Source organism: Acanthochromis polyacanthus, chromosome 22 (genome assembly GCF_021347895.1).
Source record: "Acanthochromis polyacanthus isolate Apoly-LR-REF ecotype Palm Island chromosome 22, KAUST_Apoly_ChrSc, whole genome shotgun sequence".
Classification (NCBI taxonomy): Eukaryota; Metazoa; Chordata; class Actinopteri; family Pomacentridae; genus Acanthochromis; species Acanthochromis polyacanthus.
The window spans coordinates 18,128,522-18,140,770 of NC_067134.1; positions in this window are offsets into that span (position 1 = coordinate 18,128,522).

Genomic DNA, 12,249 nt, shown 5'->3' on the forward strand with positions numbered 1-12,249 from the left:
TAAAACTGAATTTATTTGATTATCAACAAATCAACAAGTACAACATTTTCCAGGTACCTACAGATATTAGCTGTATACTATCCTATATTATATGATACTATATTGTGCTACACTAAGGGATAAATATTATACTACGAGTATTTCATTACTTGTATTTCTCATTTGTTTCCATACTTGTCTCCTCTGTGTTCGGTGTAAACACTGCTTGGGGTTTAAAAAAAGTCCCTGAAAGTTGCATTTCTTGGTGCTAAACTTCTTTTTCATTTTGACAGGGTCTGGTGCAAATGGCTTATTTTTGGACAGTTTTTAAATAAGACATGCAGAATAAAGTGGGTTTTTAAAATATCACAATTTGAAGTTTAGATGTTGTTAACCCTTTAAAGGGCACTCACTGAAATATTTTGAAATTCAAAATCTCAACCCTAGAGTGTTATTGGAGGATATGAGACTTTTATACTTCTATGACATTTTTCAAATTTTTAATTTTCATGTTGAAATTCAACATCAATGAAGTTACCATACACAGTTCCTTGCCCGTTAGCTGTAAAAAAAAAACAACAACAAAAAACAAAACAAAAACAGTACAAGAAATGTATATATCATCACCAAGCACAACTACTCAACTGTAAAATGTGTGAGTTCTGTCACCTATCCATGGTTAGTTTTGACGTTTCAACTGGAAATATGGAAGACAACCAAGCCACAAGTCCATCTTTTTGGACTTGGGTTAGACCTGGTTTTGGACCTGATGGGTCACATCAGGAGCTCTGAGGCTGTGAGACAGATGTCATCGATTGTGTTTTAAAGGGAAGTTCGATGTTTAGAGAGCTCCTTCCCCTCCCCACATCTCTCCTTCCTTATTTCTGCCTCTTACTCTGTTTCGCCTTTGAACTCGGCCAGCTTCAGCCCCGGCTCAGAGGAAGGAAAGACGAAAGGAAAGAAGAGGAGAGTGGAGGGGGGGGCAGAGCACTTCCTATGAAACCTCCAGCAGTCAAGGATCTGAGAGGGGATGAGCTCACACACACGCATTATAACACACACTATAACACACACATACGGCAAATTCTATTACTTTAATTAACATTTAAGGTCAAAGGGCAACAAAGCTTTACAACACCTAAAGTTTTTCTTTTATAGAAATTCCCAACTAAAATAAAATGACACATAAGAATTGTAATTCCTGCCACATCAAAACCACATTGTAATGTATGTACATATGTAAAACCATATGTAATGACATTGGTCATGTCAGTACATAAATGGTACATTTTCTTCTTCTTCTCAGTTAACAGTATTGATCATAAGCTGAAGATGAAATGAATCCACGCAGGATGTGGCAAACTGCTGTCACCCAATACGGGAGATGCTGTAGGATTTGAAGGCAGGAAGCAGCCGTATTGATTCCTGTGAGTTTGTGTGAGTGGTGTTCATCAGGTCTCTTTGGGATCGTCCTCGAAACGCAGCATCGAATCAATGAGTTATTAAATACTTAAGATAATTCTAAAATCCATTAAGATAAAAGCTTGGCATGGTCTTTCAAACGGATCAGTGGCCGGAACAGTGCGAGTGGAAAATGATCTATGAGTTGGAGCGTAGGTGAGAATACAGAGGATCATAATCAATATTGATTAAATATACGGAACTGTTCAAAAGTTTGGGGTGACTTAGAAATGTCCTTATGTCTGAAGGAATTTTTTTTTTTTTTTCCAATGAAGATAACATTAAATGAATCATACTGTTATGCAAACAAAGCCGTCTTACAGCGCGGCGTGACGACGTATTCATCCACTCTGCTCACAAACTAGTTCCACGTAACCAGTTCCGACATAACGAAACGCCGTAGGTTGAGGACGTCGTAAACCGAGGACCTCCTGTATAGCCTTTAAAGGGGGTAAACTGCTAATTAGCATGAACTCCCTGCAACTATCCAAAGACAGCAGACTTTTACAGACCATTTCATGCGTTTCTTTGAAGTCTGGCTGAAAGCAAACACAGAAATCAGTAATCTGAAATGAATATTTGTGTAACTTTTACTGAGATTTGCGTAACTTTCTGCCTCCATCTCCACAGTGAGCCTCAGTACCACACATGGATGCACACATTTAAAATGATTCATGTAAAAATCGTCCCTCTTGGGACATCTGCAGGAAACTCATGCTAATTGCCTTCCACTAAATACCGCTCACAAGCTGTTGTGTTTTTCTCTTCATTTCCCTGAATCTCCACCATGAAGAGAGCAAAGTTAGCCTAACTTATAGAGACGCAACAGCCACAGTAATGGTACATACACCAGGTTGAAATAAAGAGGAATTCTGTCCAAATCTGCAGCCTAAAAAGGATTAAAACCAACGATGGTTCTCTGCAGCTTTTCTGCTTCATTTTTAAATAAAATCTGATCCATACATATCACCCATCCCATCAGGGTGAATGCAAGATTACCGTTTTTCATCCGGCCCTCAAGGTCATATATTAGCGCCCCCCTCATACATGACGCTTTACATGGATCAGTGCAAAGCCAACATGCATGACTGCCTGGTTACATTCTTTGATCCATTATTAATAATGCTGAAGTGCTGCTTTTTGGTGTGCAAGAGATAGAAACAGATTCCTCAGCGGGTTTTCTTGTGCAAACAGCGTACAATATATTACTGGCAGTCGCTACAAGAGAAACTGTCCTTGGCAAATCTCCCGGAAAAAGTTTGAGGAGTCACAATTTTGGCTTGTTATTAATGTAGATTGTGATTAATGCTGCAGCTATTCAACCCTCATCTATAGCGCCGTAATCATCCTCAACAAACAACTTTTGTCGTCTTGTGTCACCGTGTTTTTTCATCAGTTAAAATGAAGCAAAAGTGAGTCACTTTTCATTAATGGTCGCCCTTCAAGCTCCCCTCTTCAGAATCAGCCGGAGCTGTACTGTGTAAAAGCTGCCAGTCGCCTTCAAAATCAAAGCCTTGACATTCACGTCAAGTCAAATCGAAGTTCCTCTTACACTCAATCACTCAAAAAAAAGAGATCCTAACCACATGTACACCAACAAATGGTTTAAAGGCTCTTAATTGTACTGCTAGACGAGCTCACACAGATGTATAAAGATCTCAGGGACGCCACAAAGAAGCCTCGCCAAGATCATCCTCCTGATTGAAGACGGTAAACACAAACTAGATCAATCTTTTGGGTAAACAATGACTAAGGATTAGCTGCAGGATGCTTCTGTCAGGGTTTTGTGCTGCTCAGGTACAAATGGAAAGCAACACAAAAAGTTGAGAAACACTGCACATATACAGTTTACAAATGAAATAAAATGTTAATATGGGTACATGTTAGGGCAGTCAGTACATTAAATTGTGATTATACGATTATTGCGGCCAAAATACTTCACAAAAACGATAAAAACAACACACACACTTTTAGAAATCTCACTTTGTGCATTTTGTTTTGATTTTTGGCAAATTATTTACATTCAAAATATGCATGTAGGGAAATGGAGATAGTCTGTACAGCTGGAGTGTCAGACAGTTACAGCTGCTGGATTTTTCCCACTATTATCACAAATATATTGTTATCACCTCTACACCCAACACCCCTCATACATGTGAAGGCCACACACATGATAATGTATGAAAAGGATCAGGTTAATGCTGCATAAGTAACATGTCAGCAAGTTGGCACAACTAACAATCAGAATCTATGTGAGATCAGGAAACACTTTGGCTCTTTCTTTAAGGTGTTTGCTCCGTCACAGCTGGATATGATTACAAAGTACGGATTGGACAATTCAGAGGAGAGGTTAAACTGTCAGTAGAGCTAAAGCGAGAGGAGCTATCGTCGTCGCAGAAGTAAAAATCTCATTTTTTCCCCTGAAAAGATGACAGATGACTCAGTTGTAGCAGCAACAACTTTAATTGCTACTTCGTTTCTCAAAAGTTGCGTCTCTGTGTGACTCAACTGTATTCTCAGTTACGTTTTGAGCAGAACGTGTTTTCTGCTGGTTTGTTTGTGACATATAATACTTTTCAAATCACCACATTTTTGCCATTTATTTAATTCCTTAATTGTCACTCCTTAAAGCCAACCAATTGTACATTAGATAAAAGGAAAATGGGGAAGAAGCTTTTAAAATTATGATCTTTTTCTAAAGCTGATCATGCAGCTTTGATGACTAAACTTAATCAAGCTTCGAACAAGTAGTGAACGCAAATTACATTTAACAATGATGGCTTAATACTGAACACAAACCCAGGTCTCCAGGATAAACGTCCACTCTTTGACCTTCTATTTCTCTAATGGAGTCTTTGTGTAACTTGCAAGCTGAAAGACTTTCTTACAGGTTCAACAGCACGCTGCAGAACGAAGCAAGGATTCTGTCAAAACCTGACTGAGAAGGCAGTTTAGTTTTATAGGAGCATGATTATGTGACTACAAGGCCATTAAGTGGCATCATAAGACAGAACGATCAGCAACTGCAAACAATAAAACAGTAGTTCTTTGATAAAAAGCTGAAGGTGGAAGTAACATGGAAACTTATTACTAAGCTCAACTCAGTTCATTTTTAACTTGTCTGTGAGTTCTGTCAGAATTATGGAGCTATGGTGCCACATTTGAGTGAAAACCGCAGCAATAAAGCATTTTAAGTTCCCAAATGTTTTAATTCATGCCTTTCATAGTGACGACATCCAAAAGTCTGATTCCTGTTATATTCAGACCTATCTGTCATGCCAAAACAGGGCTTTAAAATGGTTCTACATCAGAAACAAAACCAAAACATGACTACAACTCCAAACATACTCTGGAATCAACTACATGTGCTAGTTAGCTTAGAAATGCTACAGGCTAAAGTTGCAATTTTAAAACATAAACACAAGAAATAGCTTTTTTCTCAGGCTGCTTTTGGCTTACAGTAAATGATAGTACAACCACTCACCCAGGCACTGAAGGTAACCACACAGAAAAGGCATTTTTCATTTAATGGGACTATTAAGGCATCTCTTAAGAGACCTCTTTGAATGTCTGACATTAAAGCAACGCGAGGCAATTTCACATGCTGGCAGCAGCAAATGGAAACAAGAGATAAGTGTTTGAAATTTAATGAGTTTAGGCGTCAGAAATACAACAATGTGACTTCAGTAAATTGCACTTGGTCTGCTAAACCAACATAGTACCAAAGGACACTACGGGAACAATCCAGGCAAAGGTCAAACACGGGTGTAGCTTTCTCAGAATAGAGATCTTTCATGTCCTGCACGCTTGGTATAGAAAAATACTGTATTATCTGAAGCTATAAGAGACCTCACACTCTGGTGGCCCCAAATGCCTTCCAGAAAACACAATTTTGGCATCAGGAGCTTCATTACACAGAAATCTTGTAATATAAAGTCAGGATTCTCATACTAAGTGCCCAAATTTCGCAAATTCTTCGAGGCCTGAGGGGAGACGAAGTGGTGAATTACTCTGCAGCTGGATCTCGATTTTCTTTTTAAAGACTGCTGGATGGAGTTCATTTCATTTTCGAGCTTTTATTTGTCACCTCTGGTGGGTGGAGAATGTTTTCCATATCCATCACTTTCCATCGAGCAAACCTCCCAATCTGTTGAGTTTTTCTTCTGGGTGACCTACACATGATCTTTCAGGTGTTTTTAAAGCACCTGATTAGATGATGCAGGATGCTCTAAAACGCCTTGGGGATTTTTCACCGGGGTACTTCCTAATTTTCCAGATGGTCAGGGAAATCCCCAGAGTTCTCCTGAAATATGCAGAATGACAGCGGGGGTACAGTCTTTCCCTTGTTTAATTGAGTTTCAGTTTTTGGGCCCCCACCTTGTGGGGACTTTGAGTCATCCATAACCTCACTGAGTTTTAATTGCTTCTGGCTGTGGATTGCCTCGGGGAGAAAACTGGCAGCTGTACAGGATTCCTGCGTTAGGAGGTACTCAAACACCCTTCCACTGTGCTAAAAGGCTTCATTGCACTCATCATGCAGAGAATAAGTAGATTTCTAAACAAAGTGTGCCATGGATACATCAATCCTAATGTGCTGCAGTGCTACAAACCTCTTTGTCCATATTAGAGTGTCAAATGTGTTAATTTTTGCCATTTTGGAGAGTGCACTCAAACCCTGTCTCTGCCTCACATCTACTGCCTGCAACAACCAATTAACAAGGCAATTATGTTACATTTCCAGCTCACATAATCATCATGATTACGTAGCAGAAAAGCCATTTGAAAGGCTTCCGAATGTTGTGTTACTCACAAATTCTCCTCTATTGAACTGAAAAAGAAGCTGCTTCACTCCTTTGTCTCCCAGTGTTAAAAGAAGATCCTTGATATTTTTTTCACCCCCCCGTGGTTTTTGTGCTTCTCTCTGCAGTGACGCTCCCACCAGAGGTAGCTCCTCAAATACACAAAGTCGTGCTGCGGGTTTCTCATTTCACCTTGATTCCAGCGAGTACATTCACTGCAAACAGATGTTAACAGCGTTTGGTGGAGGCAAACGATGCTCTCGCTGAGCTCGGCAAGCTGCAGGCTGCTCTCTGCCACCGCAACATGCATGTCAATGTTTCTAAGAAGCTTTCTAATAATAGTGTTGCTGTGGCTCCTTCCATCTGTGATCCATCCTCAATCTGTGGCTTTGCTCAGAGATGACTGATAGGTGAGGAGTTAGTAGGCTGCATGCAGCTGATAAGCCAAGTCTGAGCACAACCCCATGGACCCACCTCTAATCTCCACACCCAGTTTGATTCAGAGCTTTTTCTGTGTATTTGTGTCTGTGTATGTGCGTGTGTGTGTGTGTCTGTGTGTGTGCATTAGGTCACCTAACCTTCACAGTTTTTCTTTTCTTTACTGCAGAGATTGAAAAGATACTATCATAGTCGTTTAAAGTGGAAGAGCAAAGACAGAGTTCCAGAGTTTACACTTTGACCTCAGAAACACTAATGAAACACTGCAGTGATTTACGAAAAACGTCTGTTTTAACCCTCCTGTTGTCTTCATTTATGAGAACCAAAATTATTGCATCCTTGTCTGAAGAAAACCCAAAAATTCAGAAAAAAACTTGAATAAATTTCTGAAAATTTTCAAAAACTTGCAGGAAGAAAATTCCAGTAATTGTCTTCCCTTAAAGTTTTATTTTTAAAAAAATGGCAAGAACATTCTTGTAAATATTTTTTTTTAAATAAGTAAAAATCTTCAAAAAAAAAATCCTAAAAATATCCAAAGTGATTACATGTATATCAGTAAAACTTCTAATATTTGCTGGATTTTGGTTGACTTTTTGTGAATGTTCTTAAACATTTTTAATATTTCTTTTTTTCCACCAAAAATGTTCAAACATTTCCCAAAAATGTTGAAAACGTGGACATCAGAAGTTTCACCATGAAAATATATATATGTATTTTCCACATTTTCAAACTTTAATATGGGTCAACTTTGACCCACTGGACAACACGAGGGTTAATCGTACTATTGGAACTGCTCGGTAAGTTCATCATCAGTTAAGTATTCCGAGATATTAACAATTGATCGCTGATTTAAAGGTTTTCAAATATTTAAAGCTAAAATGCAGAAGACAAAGGATGTGTGGTGTAAAGGCTTTCTGAGCGGTGTGAAGCTCCTCTGTGGACGTCCACATTCAAAGTGAGTGACCACATGGATCACACATGTGCCAGGAAAACAAATGGTTCAAAATATCTTGCTTGTAAATGAGATGGAGTTGCAGGTGTGTCCATCACTAACGTCCCTTTCACACAGAATGCTACAACAGCACTGCAGTGCTCTGAAATCTATTCATTCTCTGAGCAAAAGCACACAAGAAGACCATTGAGCAAACTCTGCCAGCCAAAGTTTGCCTACGTTTAACCGACTCCTGAACAACGCATTGAACCCAGCAGCAAGCACAGCGCAAACAACATCCTGTTAAAGGACCTTAAGGACTACTTTAGTTGTAAAAGCTGCAGTCGTGTCGATGAAGGCTGCAGAACAGAGCTGTGAAAATTCCTTCGTGGTTGTCTGGCAGCTGTACGGTTTAGCTACTGCTTGCATCAAAATTGAAACAAACTATACATGTATGCACACATTTTAATTAGGAAATACAGACAGATTTCCTGAACTGATAAAGTCGGTGCAACAGTATTTGCGTGCATCTGTTCCAGCTGAGCAGATGTTAGCTGCCATCATACAGCTAAGGAATGCAGGTAATCTTTATTTTATATCTACTCAGCAATTTTATAGGTTTCTCCTGAAAGCTGCAGCTTGCTGCTAAATGCGAAAAAATGAATTGTTCCATCAAAATAAAACAAGGTCAGCAGCATTTCCAGAAGTCTCAGGTTTAGGGTCCGAAAAAAATAAAGCACTGTGGACAGTAGGCATGAACATCTTTAACTGAAAGTGTAACAATGAGAGACTGTGAAGACGCGACAATGCTATTCATTATTTTCCACATTTGCCACTGAAATTACTTTTATGTATTTTTGTGCGTGTGGTGTTGAAACCAATTTGAGTCTTTTCTGTCCTTCCTTCACACAGAACTACTGGAGAAACTCTCTGCTGAGCCATTTCATCTGAATACATTACAGTCCCTGAACAAACAGCCGCAGCAGGGATGTAATTGTGATTTAATGGCCTCAGACAGGACACGTAGCAAAAGAAAGTTTGATTAAGGACGTGATCATCAGCCGTCGCTACAATGCATAAACAGTGTGTTAAGATGATGTTTAGTTGTAGCTCAGACATTACCTGTGGAATATTTCAAACAGCACAACAAATTTTCAGCATTATAAGAAAATGATTGCCTCATTCAGCGTGTTTATTTCTGTGCAGCCACACTCATACTTGCACAATGAGCTTGTTAGCTAGGGTAAAAAAAAAATGCCATTTTCGCACAATTGAATCATGTCATGGCTTCCTTTTCACTGGCATAACGTGATTCTAAGACAGTCACAGCTCATCAGCGGAAAACAATGTCCACAAGCAAAGATGAGCTTTATAAGCAAATTGAGTTACAGCTCAGCAAAACAAACGCACCGCGGGGTTTCAGCAGCACACCAGGAGTGGCTGACAACTGATAAGCGTCTTTGGCTCGGTGGAGCTGCAGTGGCGCAGTAGGGGGTTTGGGCGGGGAGGTGTGAGCGTGTTTGGGTGCTGATGGGAAACGGGCATGCCAGGGACTCATCCGAAGCTGATTCATGCTAATCAGGGCAGGTGGGAGTCCTGCGAGCTTTTTTGTTATTGGTGAAGTAAACACACTCAGCAGGAGGGGGGAGTCACACTCTGTGGCTCAGTTTCACACACACACACACACACACACACACACACACACACACACACACACACACACACACACACACACACACACACACACACATGTTTGTACTTCTATCTTAGTGAGGACATCCATAGGCGTAATGCATTTCCTAGAGCCTTACCCTAACCTTAACCATCACAACTGATTGCCTAAACTTAATCCTTACCCTAACCCTAACCAAACCTCAATTCATACCTGTTCTCTAAAAACAAGTCTTCACCCTCAAACATGGCTGTTTCAAAGTGAGGACCGGCCAAAATGTCCTCACTTTGTAAAAATGTCCTCACTTTGATAGTTAAATGCAGAAATTGGTACTCACCATGTAGTAAGTACAAGTACACACACACACACACACACACACACACACACACACACACACTGATTTTTCTGATGCTCCACTTTCTCTGTAATCTTTAGAGGGTCCTCCACTCGTGGACATACTGTAATTAACTAAGAAATAAGTCCACGCTCATTGGTGTTCATTGAGACCGGCTGGAATTTGGATTAGCTCTGACCCAAGAGTGTGTGTGTGGGCCAATGCCAAGTCTGGGAGCTCTAGACAGGATGTGGTGATGGCAGAGGTTAACAAGGTTAGAGCCTGGAGGAGAGGCCACCGTTAAGAGATGGACACCAGAGGGAAGACGAGAGGTGACTCATAAAATACACATTTGTCTGGCTAACAAAAAGGAGACCGCCGCAGTGCAAATGTAATCAGTATTAGCAACTGATAACTACATAATCAAAGTGCACTCGATTGAGAAAACTTTAGGAATGATGGGGAGAAAACTTCAGATTTTAACTGTACATACTGACCTGTAATACATGATAAACAAACAAGATTCAGGTCAGGATAAAAATCAATATAGAAATGAAAAGAAAACATGTGAAAGAGTAAAACAAGCAAATAAAGAGAAACCCTGATCTTTGTAAGAGGAACTGTTCTTAATTCCACTCCTGTGTGGAGTTGATATGAAGAGAGGTAAGTAGGTTATTTCTCTCAGGAGCTGTATGTGTGTACATTTTAATCCTACCGCACTCAAAGTCGGTGGGTTCCTTGGTTCGGCATCTGGTGGGCTCGGCTCACCATCATCATCCAGTACTGGAAATTGTCTGTCTGGAGTCTCTGAAATATTCTTGGATGGTTCTGAAAACTACTCTGAGGTCTCAGCTCTTCTGAAGAATGCTCCAAGTCAAAAATCTGTCCTGTGAATAAGGTCAACAGAAAATTATCTCCATGCCAACTCTGTGAGCACTTCTGGTCATAGGACAGAGTTCATGAAATCAACTTATTCTCCAATTCAAATGTCTGTTGTACGACACAGATAATTCATCAGTTTCAAAATTACAATTTCACTCAACAATTAGTTCTGATACCTACTACCTGAAGCAAAAAAATAATTTGAAGATAGGCAATATAATGGAAAACTTACCACATCTGATGCAACTTTAACCGTTGAAAATACCAGTACTAACAGCAGAATTTACCAGCAAAGCATGTCGAAAGAGTTTCAAATGGCATCAAAATAAAATAAACAAGTAAAATACAGACACAAGGCTGAACATGTTGCAAATGAGCATTATTTTTACGTGGCACTAATTAGCATTTAAGCTAGCGGATTTTTACAGCACTAACGTTTTAGCATGAGTCAATAGAGTTTAACATGGTGAACATTAGCAGCATGACTAGCAGAGTTTCAGGCCAGTTAGCTATAAACTGACTCAACCCACCAGTGCACTAAGGAAAATGGTGTCTTTATTGGAACAAAATATCATCCTTCTCCTTCCTCACTCACCCCTTTAATGTAGCTCTGCTAGTTAGCATCTATGGTTCAGCTCCGATTTGCACTTTGACCTTAACTGACGCAACTGACCAATGAACAGTCAGGAGGCGGGCTAAAGCCTCCTGATTGGCAGAAGTGAAAGGCTACTACTTTGCTTTATTGGCTCTTTGCCACGCTCATCACACAAACATTATTTTATAAATCTGAGACGATATTAGCTTATATGTGTAATGTTAAATCATATTTAATATTTTCTTTTGCTAAACATTAATACAGGTATTTATTTACTTATTTTGTTTTTCCTCATATAGGACCACTTGACCAATCACAGGCATCCTTCAGAAGTCTGATTGCATAAAAGACGATAAAAAATTCCCCAATTCACATTTTATTATTTTCTTCAGGAAACATTTTCCACGTGAGCTTATGGTCTCAATCACTTGCTTTCAAGACTTACTGAATACAGAATTACGTCATTTTCAAAATTATGGGCCACTCCGAGTAAAATAGATGACAAAGTAGGGTCTTAAGGTGGGGCTCCCTTGTACAGTAGTTTCTTCTTGCACTGAATCCTTGATTTCTCAAACAGATCCAGCTTTTACTCGTTAAATCTGGTTCCAAAAGACCAAAATAGCGACAGCTGAATTCAAAGTTGAGGATTCAAAATAGGAGTACAAACTAATAGGATCTATCTTTACTTATAGTCCAGCATACAGAACAAAAATGAAAAGGCATTTAAAAGCTGCAGTTTGACATTGAATACTGCATGCATCATATGATGTTCTTTAAGTATAAAATGTTTGATGCTTTTTGTTATTAGCCGGTGTACTGTACATAAATACTATTTAGCATGGATTTTGTATGGTACTGTGCTGGAAAAAATCAAAGTTTAGTTACCTCCCTTGGAGAGCGGGATGAGGTAAAAAAAATGTTAAATATGCATTATTATCTGATGAGTTATATTTATTTGGATTGGTTCTAAACATGATTAATATGTGAACATGATTTATATCTGAATGATTTGTGACACTACAGTGAGGCATTTTGTATTCTGTTTTATTCTGTAGTTTCCACGGTGTTTGTGATACATGGTGCTCGTCGAGAGAGAATAAATCGACACCCGTTTGAAACTCTCTGCGTCTTCCTGAATTAATCCAAGGGGCCGCTACA